Source organism: Thunnus albacares, chromosome 11 (assembly GCF_914725855.1).
Source record: "Thunnus albacares chromosome 11, fThuAlb1.1, whole genome shotgun sequence".
Lineage (NCBI taxonomy): Eukaryota > Metazoa > Chordata > Actinopteri > Scombriformes > Scombridae > Thunnus > Thunnus albacares.
Window position 1 is genome coordinate 4,517,846 of NC_058116.1, and position 17,052 is coordinate 4,534,897.

Genomic DNA, 17,052 nt, shown 5'->3' on the forward strand with positions numbered 1-17,052 from the left:
GGATTTTTGGACTTAAAGGTATAACAAATTGTGAGCTTTGTGTCATCTTCACTCACACTTAAGAACTTCCACACCAACAACATGTTGTGTGTGTGTGGCTACACTGTCTGTGCCGCAGCTGCCACTGTATGTGTGATGTGTATTATAGTGTGGCTATGTTTGAAAAATTTGACCGGCAAAAAATCTTACATATATGAGACAAATCTGCCAGTCACCGATAGCTGATCAGCTGAAACCCAGCCGTTTTAGATCAGTGGACAATTCATCAGTGCATCTCTAATTCATATAGCTAATATCTTATGCCAAATTAGAAGGGCCTGTTACAAAAAAAACTAACAAAAACAAACAAACAAAAAAAACATATACTTCTTTATCATTTAACAAGTCTGAGTCCTCATCTCCAACGTCAGAGTCCGAATGCAGTCAATACTTGAGTCATCAGTGCTCAAGTCCAAGTCAAGTCACAAGTCCTGAAAATCAGTTCTGGACTCGAGTACTACAACACTGCACTGCAGTGTACATTATTAAAAGAAACAATTATCCAGTCTTTTTCTTGAGGAGGACATTGGGTATTGCCTGTCAACTGAATGTGTCTGCTGCAATAGATAGGCGAGGTGTAGAATACCTGTACTATAGTCATCAGTCAGACCTGCATGCATTCTTTCCAGCTGCTCTCCTTTGTAATGCACAATGAAATGAAATACTGTATCAGGGCCATAGCTGCCATTGAAGACATTGATGTCATGGTGTCTGCATTTCTGGAAAATTACGCTTTTTAACAACTTTTTTAGAAAGATTCTTCAATTAATATAAAAAAATATAAGTAAAAGTGTATATATATATATATATATATATATATATATATATATATATATATATATATATATATATAAGGAATATGAACAATTTTAGTGAGAGGTGTACACTGGGAGACTTTGCACTGGTGACTTTAACATTTGTAAAATCCTGGCTACAGCAACATGGAAAAGAAATACTGTTAATCAGCTGATGACAAGCTGTTGGAGAGCCATATTTTAAGATGATGATTATTTTCTACTGTTTTATTTTCCACCAGGTTCTGAATCTGTTGGTGGCTTTTGGATCATAACAAGGCTACAGCTAAGAAAGTATGTACAGCTGTGATAAAGATTCAAGACTGTCAGTAGCTCAGACTACAGTCTTAAGTGTAATCCTGCTTTTCCTCCGGTAGATTATATAGATAATTCTGCAAAATTTTGCATTTTCTGATGGTTTCATGACCACTGTTCAAGGTGCTGATCCTGGGACCTCCAGTGATATGGGGGCTGTCCAGGGTTTTCACAGGCAGGACTCTCACTGCTATCAGTGAGATGATACAGCCTTTATTTTAGGAAGCGCATCTGTTCTTGTTTGTTTATTGTGTTGTTTCCCTGCACCACTGATATTTTCATTTAATCTCATCAACTTTGTGCTGATATCAGAGTTCTGCTGTCACTAGCTTGTACTGATGTGAAGTTGACTCCTGAATGTAGACGTCATTTATATTCTGTGACCATTTGTGTGGTTTTATTTTCAAATGAATGTGTCAGAGGTGCAGATTCTTTGAAATCTAGCATCTATGTATAGTCTGATTATGTAATTAATAGTGTGTATATATGCTCTATTGAGGGTTGTTCTGTAAAATTTGAAGATAACTGCTGGCTCTTCCGGTTTTTGAAGATCATACACAATAAGCTACTACAAGGAGTAATAAAAGTCCCCAAATATATAAGAATATAAATCAATATAAAATAAACCAATGTAACCATTTTTTTTTTTTTTTTTTTAATTTTGCGGTCATTCTTTTTTCTAGAAGACTAGCTATATTTGTTATTTATTTAAAATTTGACAATAAAATCAATTTCTGTCACAAACATCTGCTTATGAATAAAAAAACATACCACAGCACTATTGAAGTTGCTCATGATTTTTTTTTTTTTTTTTTTTGCTCTCTTCATATTATCAAGGTAAAGTCATTTTTCAAAAAAGATATAGATTAATGTCAGCCAGATCTGTATTGTATTGTATTGTATTTGTTGCAGACGGTAGTGACATTTATGAGTTTGACATTGATTAAAAAAAAGTAGAAAAGCGTCTTCTTTAGTACTAGAAATTAGCACTTGTAACTTGCATCCATCAATTTTGCCACAACAGAATAAGGATTTTGCAATGCTTGTTGGGGGAATCAGTAATATTATAGACATATTTATAGGCAAGGAAGCATTCTTTGTTCCAGCCCACATCATTCAGCAATTAATGAACTTCTGTAGAATTTACATTTTGGGGATATTCTTAGCCTATAAACGCCCGTTTAATGTATCTGTTGTTAGAGATTTGATCCAGTAGGGGGAGACACATTTTCTAATTTAATTTGTGACATCTATTCACAGTCTCTATTTAAAAGGTAACACTGAAAAAAACTACAAATTGTTCATACACTATTTTCTTTCTTTTAAATCAATAGTTGCAGCAGACAAGCATTTCCCTACTGTGCCATTTATACAATACAGGCATTCCACCACTGATGACATCTGCATTATATTACTATAATGCCCTATGTGGTAGAAAGTTGTGCACAAAGCACCTCTGGTCAAAAGCGCTTGCTGAAAGTATTCACAATGATGAATAAATAAATCCAGATCTCGTGGTATTTTTCCAGAATAGTGCTACCTACATGGAATAAAGCCCCAGACTGACTTCTGAGTACCCAGACATCAGTCGCAGCACGCAGACTGACGTCCGGACCAGAGACAGTTTGCACTGTGGACAGATGCAGGTTGTGGTCGCTAGGTGGAGGCAGTCAGGTAGGTAACAGATGGAAATGTTCACTGCCCTGCTTTACCTTATTTACTCACACACACACACGCACGCACGCACACACACACAAACACACACACACACACACACACACACACACACACACACACACAAACACACACACACACACACACACGTGCAGCAAAGACGTGATCGTGAGCTTTTTGAAACGAAATGAAAGTACTGCTTTATTGACCGTTTTGTTCGGGTTGGTTTCTTGGTGTGTTATAGAGGAATAATTCAGGACCGGATGGATGCCATGTGCTAGTAAGTGATGACCTGACATTCCTCTCTCTCTTTATTTCACACTTGAAAACCTAAATGAATGCCACAAAATAACGCATGCCAGAGGGAAACTTAAACAATAAGCTCTTTAGTTAGTTAGTTCTTCTTACAGGAGTATTATATAGGATGTAAAAAGCATGATAAAGTAGACTGTAATCAAACTTATTAGTTTAATACTTAAAATCTTGTAGAAATATCTGCCTCAGCAAATATGAGCTCCGTGCAAAAGCATGTCTGAGTGTTGTAGACACTGTATAAATTTAGTGAGACAATACCAGATCAATATATCATACCTTACAATAAATTCATCATCTATAACTTTGACCACTTTTCCTATTTGACCAGACATACTTTTACAACAGGTCAGACATCTGTAGGAGGAAGAGTCAAATAAATATGTCTTCCTTTTGGTTCCTGATTTTTTTCTCAAAGGAGAACACAGGACATGTTATTTACAGAGCAGATATGCTGTAGTAGACCAGAAAAGCTATTTAACTCGTTGGATTTTAAAGATAGCCAATAATATTACGTAACTATAGTGATTCTATAGTGAGTCGTAGAAAAAATACAATGTAGAATAAAAACAACACAGAAAGTATAAAATAACCATTAATATAAATGCATACAATATAATGTATTCAACAGAAGCTATAACCATAGGAATGTTAAATTCATTGATGAAAACACAGTTTGGTGTATGTGTGCCCGAAGCAGATATGAAAGACATCCTCAACATTCTGAAGTTAACAGTGAGTTACTTGAGCTTCTAAGCATCTTTTAGAAACCTGAGCAAGTGTTACACCAGGTTCAGACTACACAAAATTTTTGTGTGATAAGATACCATTATGTCAAGGCAATAATAGAGTCATAAATTCTTGCTGTGACTTGGCCAAGAGACATGACATACTTGGTACCTGACCAATTAAAGCTTGCTGTTTTTCACAACCTGTATGATGTCATTGGAAGGAGGTGCAAGGGACTGACTTCCAGGAACAAGAATGTACAGTACAAAAACAACAGTGTTTGAAGCAGTGTTTATGGTGTGTGTTTGTGTGTATAATCTAGCTGTCTGGTTGCTATAGCGCCACAAGCCTTCCTGTTTCACAGTTCTGCCTAGCAGCATGAGCAGCACCAACAAGTTGTTTAGGCAATTTAATCCTGCAATAGGCTCCCTGGATTTGGCAGATGCATGTTGCTTGTAGTGCAGTGCTCGCTCTCTGAAATCTTGATAAAATTAGTTACACACAAATGCTGTTTTAAGCCTGCACGTTTTCTTGTGTAGAGCCTGTGCTTCATTTCTTGTAGTCACGTTTTGGTTATCACCCTCCATTATTTTCTGCAATGAATGCTGGATATTAGCATAGTTCAGCGAGAGTGCTTTTGTGACCTCAGAATGAGCTGACCATCTTGTGTCAATCTCTTTAATACGAGCCTGCAGACCTTTGTAGGTGCCAAACATGTTAATAGCATTATCATAACGTTGTCCATGGCAGTTGCCCATATCAATGCCCAACTCCTGCAAAACGCTGAAAACTGAATTAAACAGGGCCTCATCTGTGTGGCTGGTAATGAGCAAGAATCTTTAACACAGCCCTCTGGAGATACATAACAGTGGATGAAAGTAAGTTAGTTCACATGTGTTATATCTGGTGTAGAGTCCACGCTGATTGAAAAGTACTTGGCTGTTTTAACTCGGCTCACAACTTCACCAAGCACTTTCTCTTCCATTATCTGCACAAACTCCTCGCACACAGTTCCAGAGAGATACAAAGGAATTTGTTGATGTGAGATTTTAAGAATGCATGGATTGATTGATCAGCTCCAAAATGCCCAAATAATTCCCATTATCGGACTGTCCTAGGGTCTGACTGTGACCACGAGAAGGAAGACCATGATCAGCCAAAAATGTCACAACAGCAACCACCCACTGCAGAACCTGAGACTAATACTTGCATTCATCGTCAAATCTCTTTTTGAGCTCTGAGTTGATGATTCCGCGTTCAGCACTCCAGTTGATGCATGACAACATGGCCTTTCTGTGGAGGATATAGTGGCATCTAACGGTGAGGTTGCAGATTGCAACCAGCTGAATACCCCTCCCCTCGACCCCTCCCTTTCAAGCATGTATATTTTATTATTATTATTATTATTTTCAGGTGATAATACACCAATTAAAACATACTTATGAATATTTTATTCTATTTCTGCCAATAGATCCCCCTAAAACTTACACACTGGTCCTTTAAAAACTGTTTTGCTGTTGGTTAATTTGCAACCGAAATATGTTTTGGAAAAAAAGTTGTTGTTGATGTTTGTATTGGTGCTCAGAGGCAGACAGGTCAGCATTTCTGTTTTGACAAGTCACCTCAACCCAGTAAGCATGAACAGTGCCATCAATGAAATCTCCCCAATTCACCAGGGTCAGTGTCGCATGGATCAGTATCCTCACTGTCATCTTTGGTGGTCTCTCCAGCTTGTGTGGTGGCAGAAGCTGCCTTTAGGTGTTGTGAATAGCAAGGGATCCTGTTGTTGAAGCACTTGTTTCAGTTGTTTCAAGTCAATGTCCGACTCTGGTGGTGCTAGTATTTGCTCTTCCTCACAATTGGCAAGGAGGTCATCTTTTTAGGTAACGCCACTCTCTTGAGGCACTTAGCTAACATTAGCACTAGCCGCCTCAGAATTTTCAAGTATCTGAGTCACATGACTCTCACCTACTACATGGTCATTTTAAGCCTTTTTGAAAAATACCAAACTTTGGTATTTTTTAAAGTAACTCCTGGTCTCGCTTTTCTTCTACTTTTTGAGCCTTTTGCTTCTGAGCATCACTCTCATGTCTCCTAAACTCTGCCATGTTTTTTTATGATTTTCTTCAATCAAGAGGTTGCCGGAGCAGCTCATACATTGCCACACTGTGACACCAAACTGACCAATCAATCAGTACACATTATCTATGACATTAGCACCCACAAAAAGTAATTAAATAATTAAATGTAAGCTTATACCAAATTACTGTAATTAATGTTAGCTGTTGCTGATCAGATCAAAGACAGATCTGTCTGTATGCAAGCAATAATTTATCTTCATGCAACAATCCCTTTCCATAGAAGTTCAATTCGCTCTGTCCTTTTTGCTTATATGCAAAGTGGATGCCTTGGTTGTATTCTCTTTTGATGTATTATTTGCATTTACTACAATGTCAGAGTGTAATCACACTGTTCAATGGTAAATGGTAAATGGACTGCACTTACATAGGGCCTTTCTAGTCTTCTGAACACTCAAAGTGCTTTTACACTACAAGCCAGATTCACCCATTCACACACACACACTCACCCACCGAATGCGGAAAGCTACCACACAGGGTGCTGGTGCAGCCATCGAGAGCAATTCGGGGTTCAGTACCTTGGCGAAGGACACTTTGACATGCAGACTGGAGGAGCCGGAATCGAACCGCCAATCTTCCGATTAGTGGACGACCCGCGCTGACTCACAGCCAATCAGTCCAGGCCTCTTTCAGTGCTTTGATAGTTAAGCTGAGGTGATCTGTTTTGTCACCACAGCTAGACGTTTTGTTATAAATCATTGCCTCAGCAACATTTCAGCGCTGATCAGTGTGTCTCGTCACTGTATATTGAAACCTCAGATATTGGAATATTTGGAGCATTTGGTCATTAAATGAAGATTTGCAAGCTGTCCTTTTAAGTAAAATGTCCATTTCTACTGACTTCTTCTGGTTAGATATAAAATATTGAGTTGTGTTTAAAGAGGGGAATTGTTTTGTAGCACATTTTATTTGCTGAGCGTAGGAGAGAAGATACAAAAGCATTGTTTCACTGTTTCCACAGTATATTTGGTGTCTATACTGTAAGTCCATGTGAGCTGCGAATTTATAAGTACATGACACAAGTAATAAACACTGTTGTATTCTTATGAAGCTGAATAGTGTACATTTGAAACAGTATGGTTTTAAGAAAAATTTCAGGCTCTCCCTATTTAGCTGTATTTAAAAACAACTCAATTATGATGCTAAACTAATGTCAAACGCGAATTACCTAAATAGATAAGAATATACCCCTACTATGATGCTGATTTGCATCATAAAGGTGCTGGCAGTACACAGAAAATGACATACCCGTACATACATACAAACACTTCTAAACACTGTCAAATTTATAATCATGAAATTCTACCAATCAAATGATTTGATTTTTGATTTTCTTTTTTTTTTATTAGGATCTCTTTTAGCCCAACTGGGCTATTCTTCCAAGAGTCTTAAAACATAAAAACATCACTTTAGATACAAAGAGAAACAAACAATATTTGTACAAGTAAAACTCTTAAAACCCACAATTAGCCCCATACATTGTGCAGCACACAACATAACATTAAAACATTAAAACAACTGAGTAAAACAATTGATGTCCTGTATACAGCAAGGAACCCACCTTACATACAGTGAACTATATCATCATTAACTACATATTTCTGTTGTCTCACATACATTAACTTAATTTTTTTTTTTTAAACTGGTAGCCATTACCCTAGAGGTGTCAGGTAGTTTATTCCACCTTTGACAAGCCTGATAAGAGAATAATGGTTTCTGCTAAATCATTCTGAAATTTACATTGGTTGAATTTTTTAAAACTTCTCTTGACAATACAGCAATACACAGTAGTTTCTGGAGAACTTGGGTGTTTTTAATTATCGTCAAAATATTGTGATCTGTCCAACCTACAGGAATGGAACATCCTTCAGAACACTGCATCTGGTGGGAAATCTTGTTGCACTTGCAACCGTTTAGATTAAGTTACAGGTCTCACCAAACCTTGACAATTTTATTCTATTTGTATTCTTTGTATCACTCCAATTAATATTAAAGTCACCCAATAGGAGTACCTCCATGTTTTCTTCTGCTGCTTTATCTATTCTGCTACACAGATCTTCCAGGTAGGACATGTTTGATTTGGAAGGTCTGTAAACACATCCAGTAAGCATTGGTTATTGATATGGCAACTGTATTTGTACCTATATTACCTCAACTTGACCAACACAAGGTCATCTCTCCTTTGAAGGCAAATATGATTTTGAAAATATAAGCCACTCCTCCTCCATACATGTTCCTATCTCTACTCATCATATTGAATCCTTCTAGGTGAATCTCTCCATCATTAATTGTGTCATCTAAATGCTTTTCAGTTATGGCTAAAATATGCACATTATTATTCATCATCAAATCAGAAACTTCATGAATCTTAGTAGGCAAGCTGTAAACATTAACATGTGCTAAATGTATCCTTTTCTTGGCAGTGTCAAGTCATTTGAGCGTACCCGTTTCCTACTTGGCTTTGACATGCCACAGAAAACAAAAAAAACCCCATCATGAGTCCAGGGCTAGACAACCCATCAACCATACACTGATCTAGAATAACAGAGTAACCTTTGAGTCCCTACAACTGGCTGTTTATGTACAGCTTGTCAACAATCAGTGAGGTCTGTGCATTTAGTCTCCGGTGCTCCTTCATAATTAGATATAGAATTTTCCTTCTCACATTTATCTCAGGAGGAAATTGATCGTTCATTCCAAAGGATGTATTCCTGAGTTGTCTGCCCTTGTTTTCAACAAGTTCTTTTTCTTTTAAATGTTCAAATCGAGTGACAGTGGCTCTCAGCCTACCTTCAGAAACTTTTCCCATTCTGTGAATGCAAGAGAAAGTGATACTCTTAGTTCTTTCTGGTGTCATTTTTAACTGATCAGTCATAAATTGCCGCACAGCAGATTCACAGTCAGTATAAGTATCCTCTGGGATTCTGGAGAACACAATATTGTCTTTCATCGAGCAGCAAAGTTTCTATTAGCTCCTTGTTCTACTTTTCAATACTAGTCACCTTATTCTCCACAGTTAGAATTAAGCATTTTAGCACCACATTCCCAGACATCAAATCATCAATTTACATCTGACTTTATTCTGGGCTTGCTCTGAACTTGCCCAATTCCTCTCTCATGACATCCAATATCTTAAACTTTGCAAGTCTTTTATCAATGGATTGCAGTAGAGCAATTTCTACCTCCATTGTTGGTTCACTCCCATCACTGTCAGAACATGCTCTTTTGCCTGGGGAGGGTCAGGAATCCTCATTGATATCCTTTAGAATCTTCTTGTGTCTTTATTCCTAAAATTTGTTTCTTTCTGAAACATGTTCCCATTTGCTTTTTGATAGCTCATCTCCATAAATCTCTCCAGCTTTTCAATACACCCACTGGAATCCATATTATGTGATCAGGCCCAGTTTAATCAGGTCCTGTAGTTTTGGGCCTGCCAACAAATTGCAGTGGAAGCAGCAGAAGGGCTTCCAGCAGGAGCAGGCCGGGGCAGAGGGAATCCACTAAAAATCACAACTCTTAGCAGTTTGGTAGTACGACTTATCAAAAACACTCAAACAGTATATTTGTTTCTTATAAAAATCTTTGAGAGATATTAAATATACATTTAAAACAACTTGCAGGGCTAGGAGCTCAAGTGCATGGGAGCCAAAAAGTTCCCATGCACCGAAGTAAAAAGTTGAACTGGGGAATAACTGCTGATTCATCGCCAGGGGGATCATTTACAGCTGATGCTGTTTTAACCCTAAGCATTAGGAATAAGCATTCTATCCCTGACAAAGTCTGATGTGGTGTATTTTTACAAAGCAAAACAAAAAAATAAAAGTAATTAAGTAATTGAGACTCACTTCCAAATCTGAAAGTAATATGCCAAGAAAATCTAATTTAACTTGAACTTTAAGCCAACGTGAAACAACGTGTTCAGATGAAAAATTGTGGAGACTTCCAGTTAGAGCACTTGCTGATTTCTAAAATGAATCATTTCTTCTAGTTTATTAAGTATGATGCACTGATACAGATTAAACAGCTCCACCTCGACCAGCAGCAACATCAACATGTTTCTAACATATAAAAACATTTTAAAAATGATCTACTAAAACACTGCTTTCACTTTGAGGAATTGAGACATGAGTATTTTCCACACTTTTTCCTCTACAGTTATAGGATAAGCAGGGCTGAGTTGTGCTGCTCTGTGTGTGTTCGCAAATAGTGTCTTTTAATTGTCAAAATGCTTTAAAATATTAATGGGATGCACTGTGTGTGTTCAGACGTCTCCTAGAAATGTCAAGTATATTCTACTAATTTACAACAGAAAATACATATTGCAAGAAATGTGATGCCGTCTTAACTACTTCAATCGACGTCTCAGCAAAATGTTGACTGACAATGTATTTAATTTGTGACACAATATCCACTCAGCAAAAAATCATATTTTGTCACTGCTTGGTTCAATATTGAACATGTCTGCAATGATTTGAAGCATGACACAGTACATGTTTAGTGTACTAACATTTAATAGAAACCACAATCATTCACTGACCTTAACCAAAGTGCTTTTGTTGCCTAAACTTAACCACATGTGTTACCCATGACATGAACCCCAAAGCTGTGGTGTCAAAATCCACTGGAATTTAGCCTGACCATCTCTCAAAACCTTACAGAAATTGGTGCTATATAGTAGTATATAAATATAATACCTAGGAGAAAGGGTATTCAGATGTTAGTCTGTGTTGTGCATTTACATCCATGCATTCTCTGCATAGGTCCCCATGTGACCTTTTCCCCCTTTGCCTGCTGCAGCGAGCCCTAGACATGACTGTGAACAGCCGAGTGGGACATGTGTGTGTCTGTGTGCATGTGTCAGCAGAAGCAGGATAGTGGCACACTCCCATTGAAAAGGAAGGGGGATGGCAGGGCGGGGGTTTGCTGGATGACGTTTGGCCTGGCAGCTGGGAGCTGCTCCGCACTTTTGTTCCTCTCTGACCCTGATGACCCGGCACTCGCCCCGGTGTCACACACTCTCTCTCACACACCTGCATGCAGTCAGACACACGACCGCACATGACACACACACACACACACACACACAAGCATGCACCAGCATATATGTAAATGTGGATATTTGCACACCACAGACACATGCACACAGACTGTGTTCAATAGGCCAGGTCCTGTGGGGACGATCTATCATGACTTAATCAGGGAGCTGTGAATTTATGCATGTGTGTGTGAGAGAGAGAGACAGAGAGAGAAAGAATGTGTGTGTCTGACTGTATGAAAGACATCTCATTATGTTGAGCTGTGAAATTCCATGAGTTTTCCATTATTTTCATGATCACACCAAAGCACCTCCATGACTAAACAATGCTTTCCCTTCCTAGTTTGTCATCATCTGAAAATTCCCTAATTTTCCTTGACTTCTTCCGAGAACTGATTAAATATCCTCACGTTCTCTTTCTGGAATAAACCAACAAACTAATGACAAGAATTTACTCTTTCCCCTAAATAATTAGTAGATTAGTCGTTTAAGTCATTTTAAGGTTGCCACGGAGGTTTTATTGGCCTGAGTTATGTAGTAAATCTCAGTGTGGCCACTGAATTACTCTATCTCCATTACACCGTACACAAGCCTGCACAAACAGCAGGTGGTGTGTGCGTGTGTGTGTGTGTGCACACACATGTTTTCATGCTGCCTCCTTGCCTCTTTAAGTGACCCAGAGGGCACTAGGCCTAAGGCCAACCTTTTGTGGCTTCAAAGTCCTTGGTGACCCTGTCCCATCCCCCTCTACCCACACACACACCATGTGGCTTGGTTTTTTTGGCTCCCCTCTCCATAGGTAGGAGCTTGTATGGAGGCTGTTAGTATGGCATTATGCCTGTTAAGTGTGTGTGTGTGTGGATGATACCAGCTGGACTAGCTCTTCCTCTCCTTGAATCCACCTCTCAGGCCTTGTTAAGGGGCTGGAGTAATCCCTGCAGCCTGAATCAGTGTTTACCCAGTGGGCTAAAGGAAGAGCTGCTGCAGCCGCTGCTCCTGCTGTTTCTTCTCATTCATACATTTGTCTGTTCAGATTATCTTTACACCTACTTTTTCTTCTGTCCTGTTTTCCTCTTCTTATTTCATCTCTCAGATATCTTACGTCAGTCAGTGTAAAAGGCTTGCACTGGACCTTTACTGTCATTAGCAATATAAGAACTACTCTGAAAGGGAGTGCTGTGAAATGTGGTAGGTTCCATTTAATTGGCTTTATATGATATAAATCAGCTACTGCTGCAAAATCTGTGAAACAGTATTATGGTAACAGGCAAACAGGAGGGAGTTTAGTAGTTTAGAGGAGATACTGGGTTTATTTTATCAGGTGTTTTTGTCACAATATCTCGACAGTATTGTCAGTTATAGTGACTTTCCAACATAAGTCAAATTGTTGTCATGGCTATAATCTATTTCCTATTCATATAAGCATATTACATTAATGAATTTTAATTGCTGAACTTAAAAATTGCTTATTAAATGTTTTATTTAAATAAATATTTAACCAAAACACACAATACATAATACAATATAAAATAATTTTAAGTTGTATTTTTTAATATGTGCAGCATATTTTTCATGGCCAAACATTTGCATAAAAATTACATCTAGACTTTATCATTTAATAAAAGATTGTAGGATAGGGTGTGATCACTTCATCTTGGAAGCAAATGATCTTTTCTGTTGATTTTTGCATTTTGCATTGTGACATAAAGACATTGTAGGACTTGTATCACATGATCTTAACTAATTTTAGAGCCAATAACTTCAGGTCCATATGCCTACTTCTTTCAAACCAAATCAAAGTTCAGTGGGAAATGACCTGATGGAAAGGAGAAATCCCCTTCAGAATACATTATTTTAATCAAGAAATAAAGCAAAGTGGAATTATATTGTGGATTGCGTTGGGACTGTATATGTACAGTACATGGACAGTTTATTTCTCAAAAATATATGGATCCATTTTGGAAAATATTTCAATACACAGATGTTTCTGTCAGTTAAAAGTCTTAAAGTGACTTAACTGTAATAGCAGGTTTTTCTTTCATGGCTGTGATCATTCTGTCAGATAAGTTGGTACTTCCATATGTTTCTTCTTTTGTTTGAGGTATAACTGCCACACAGGTCAAACAAAACTACTCAGATTTATCTTGTGTAAACAGCAGCTACACTGTGCATCATTTTGCAGCGCTGTGTTTGAGAGGCTTGGTAAGGTGCAGGCAGGCGGCGGGGAGCAGGACACCTGTTCATCCTGCGACTCGAAGCAGATGGTCCACAGTGCTCCTGCTCCCCGAGGGGAAAACCTGTCAGCTGAGCCCCAATTAAGGAGTCACTGCAAGTCAGAGGGGAGTGGGGGCGGGGGTGGATGAGAGAGACTAGAGAGGATAAAATCAGCCTGATAGTGAAATGACTATAATGTGATAAATTAACTGTTTGTCTGATAGGATTCTTGAATTCTAATACCGGTACTGATTGGTTTGTCAATATCTCAAGCCTTTTTTTTTTTTTTTTTGCACTGACAGTTTTCTCCCCTTACTAGAATGATCCAGGCTAGATCGTTTGCTATGACGCAAATCCTAAACTATACAATAAGTGGCCTAAAGCTAATCTCTTGTAAGCAGTTCTAGGTTGTAATTAGTTCAGTTTTTATGGTATTTGTTGGATTCATTCTTTTTTCTTTTCTTGTAAATTGTAATTGCTTGTAATATGCTCAGTTGTATGATAAATGAGATTGGCATAATAAGGTAATATCTGTGTTTACCTAAATGCTAAAATAAAAAGCTGTAGTGTTTGAACCCAGTAATACCTTATCAAAATTAACTTTAAAAACCATCTAAAGTGTAACTGAGCTCAGTAATGTAACTGACTGCTAAATCATGTAATAAATTATTATGCAATTATTATGTGCATTATTAAATAACATTTGATAGCAGTTATTACAGGATTTATTCATAAAATGCACCATTCATAAAACTGACACTACTAAAACATTAAAAAAAATTAAATTAACATTTAATTTTAATAACATTTTTAAAAAAGCTTTTACAGATCAAATACAATATGATAATAAAAGATGCAAGTTTTATAGCATTTTATCTTATTTTTTAGAGAGGTTTTAATATGCTTTGAACAAAGGAAGGAGCGACAAAGTGATAAACAAAAAGAAATGGAAATGGAAACAGAGAGACTTCAGAGTGTTGGACTTTCTTGCTCTAAAAAGAGATTGGCATGTAAAAAAGCATACAGCACACCAGACACTGTATGCCTCATCTCACCCAAATGTGGAAATACTGCAGTGTAATACATTTAAAACATGTTCACTGGTGACTGGCTCACATTGAGGTTAGAAGAAAAACCACTGACAAAATTTCCAAGTGCATGTGATTTATTCTATGTGGGGTTATGGTTATGGGCAAAAGTGTTGTCTACTTCTCGTATGTCTAAATTTACTCTCTGTGTAGCAGCAGACAAAAACAGAACAAATTTTCCAAGCATGTGTTTTATATATGCTCAGTGGCAGGTGTAAGTATTTTTTATGTATCTCAGGGTTTCCCTACTGTTGGCTAGCAGTGATGTGCTGATAAACTTAATAATTTTTATTCACTGGAGAGTTGGAGTGACCCATGGCAAAGTTTTCACAGGCAAAGATGCTTGATATCAGCACAAAAATCAGCTATTCAGCTATTCATATATCAGTCTAAATTACTGATGTTGGTTGTAATTTTTCACAACTCAAACCATTTGCACCTAGTTAAATGTCACTCTGAAGTTAGAGAGTAGATTACGGTAAAGTAAGTATCCAATTGCGGGAGTCTTTAGTGAACTATCCCAGAAGAGGCCTTGCCTCCTGAGGTGGCTGCACCTAAAAATACATTTTGTACCAGAGAGGTCGATTTGCATACTACACAATACAAATGACATTTCCTGTGTAAGCAACCCGGATTACATTAATGTTGTGGCTTTAAACTGAAATGGGAACTACATCCAACAGGTTTGGACAAGAAAAACTGAACTGAACTGAAATTAGTCACACATAAACTGCAAAGACAGTAGCCTATATACACTCTATAAAACAGGCAAATACACACACACACACACACATACACACAAAAGTATTTGAAAATGCAATCGTCTTCAAGAAAATAAGCCAAATTAATATATTTTCATTATCAATGTGATTTTGTGACAAGTGATTTTAGGGACACTACACTTAGTTGATTTGATAGTTTGAATTCATCGCGATGTTTACTGAGCGTGCGAAGGCCTGTCCGACATTTTTCTATTGTGTTTGCTAGGCTGGCGACAAGCCATGAGTGCAGGTTGCCAAAGCTGACAGATGAGTTGCTGTTATTAAAGTGATAAGTCGTGTTCCTTTGAGTAATGAAACAGAGACACGTTTAAACACATTTTACATGATGTTTTTTTGCTACTGGGTATCACTGAACTGCCCCTCCCCCCACCCCTTCACACGCACACACGCACACACATTTTACAATGAGGAGAACAATGATCTCCTGTGAGAGCTGGTTTTATTGAGACGAAGCAGACGAGTTAAGGTTTTAATGAATGTAGTAAACAGTGATAAAAGGTTTCACCAGGATACTCCGATTTGCTGTAGGTCAAAGTATAAAAACACTGTTGTTCCCTGGGAGGCAGTCAGATAGGAAAATGAAACCAAAGGAGTAAATGCTGGAAGGGAGGTAGAAATATACTGGATCTCATGACTAATAGGAACTAAATGCTCCGTGTTTCCTCTACCATTGCCTTGGAGGGGCAGTTCACCCATCCTGAAAGAAATAAAATCTGTTTATTTATGTTACTTACCTAATTTATGTGCACTCATTTCATTTCAGCTCAGTGTGAGAGTCTCTACTGTGTTTTGCTTTCATTTATGGTTGTGCTAGTTTTTGGTCTCTCCTCTGCTCTCTGTGTTTCATATCAGATGTTAGGAAACAAATTTGTCATTGCATTGCCTTCCAAAGGTTGGATAATATTATCCTCAGTGGAGGGTATTGCGATTTACCGGTGAGTTTTACCCAGAGCCCTAATTTTACTTACACTAGCTACAATAGGCTACAGCCACAGCTTGGCCAACTGATTTGTTTGTGAATGTCAGGCAGGAAGCAGGTGTGTAGTCAGGAGACTGCAGGTGATGGACTGGGGCAGGAAGCACACTTCACCATGTTCCCTAAATGTGGATTTTCTGGCTCCAGTGACTGCTGATGGCTTCAAAAGGTCACCTCAGAAACATGTAGATGATATGTGAAGGTGCTTCATCCACGGTCTGTGATTTCTGTATGACACTTCCCAGAGATCACCTTTCATTCAAACTGTGGTGAGACTGTGACATCGTCTTGCCTAGATTGTCAGTCAAAATTTGAACTTGTGTAGGTGGGGCCATTTTTCGGTGTCTATTACTGCACATGATAACTCGCAAACTGCTCAGGTCTTCTTCAGTTTTTTTCTAATTTTTCGAACACGCAACATCCCTGTGAAACAGAAATAAGCTGACCAGGCATTCAATGCTGGCTGGCTGTACTTTAAGTTGTACAGAAGTGTTCAGGTTCAATACTTAGCTCTAGGTTGAATCACTTTGTTGTCAAAATAATCAGTGATGGAGAGTTGCAAAGTTGCTGGCTGCATGCCTCTGTGGATGGTAATGTTGGTCTGTCAGTCGGTCCACTTAGGTTCAGAATGGACTATGCCAAAAATATTGGATGGATATTTGTACAGACAGTCATGGTCCTCTGGGGATGAATCCTGATGACTTTGGTGATCCCATGACCTTTCCTTTAGCGCCACCAAGAGGTTTACAGTTTTGTTTTTAGTGAAATGTCTGGGTAACTATTGGATAGGTTATTCCTGCAAAATTTGCTATAAATACCCATGGTGCCCAGAAGATGAAAAATAATGGTTTTAAGGATCCCCTTATTTTTGATTTAGTGTCATCATCAGGTCAAAATTTTAACTTGTCAAATATTACGTTTTATGACAAGATACCAGTAAAACTAATGATATTCTC

At 38.0% G+C, this 17,052-nt stretch overlaps 1 protein-coding gene across 1 annotated transcript in view; it reads left to right on the forward strand.

Annotated features, from left to right (window-relative positions):
• The first annotated feature begins 2,826 nt into the window (after window positions 1–2,826).
• Window positions 2,827–17,052, forward strand: part of LOC122992865 (probable ribonuclease ZC3H12C) — a 37,111-nt gene continuing 22,885 nt past the window's right edge. Inside the window, exon 1 of the mRNA XM_044366859.1 lies at window positions 2,827–3,102. The gene's annotated coding sequence lies outside the window, so the exon portion shown is untranslated. The remainder of the gene's footprint in view (window positions 3,103–17,052) is intronic.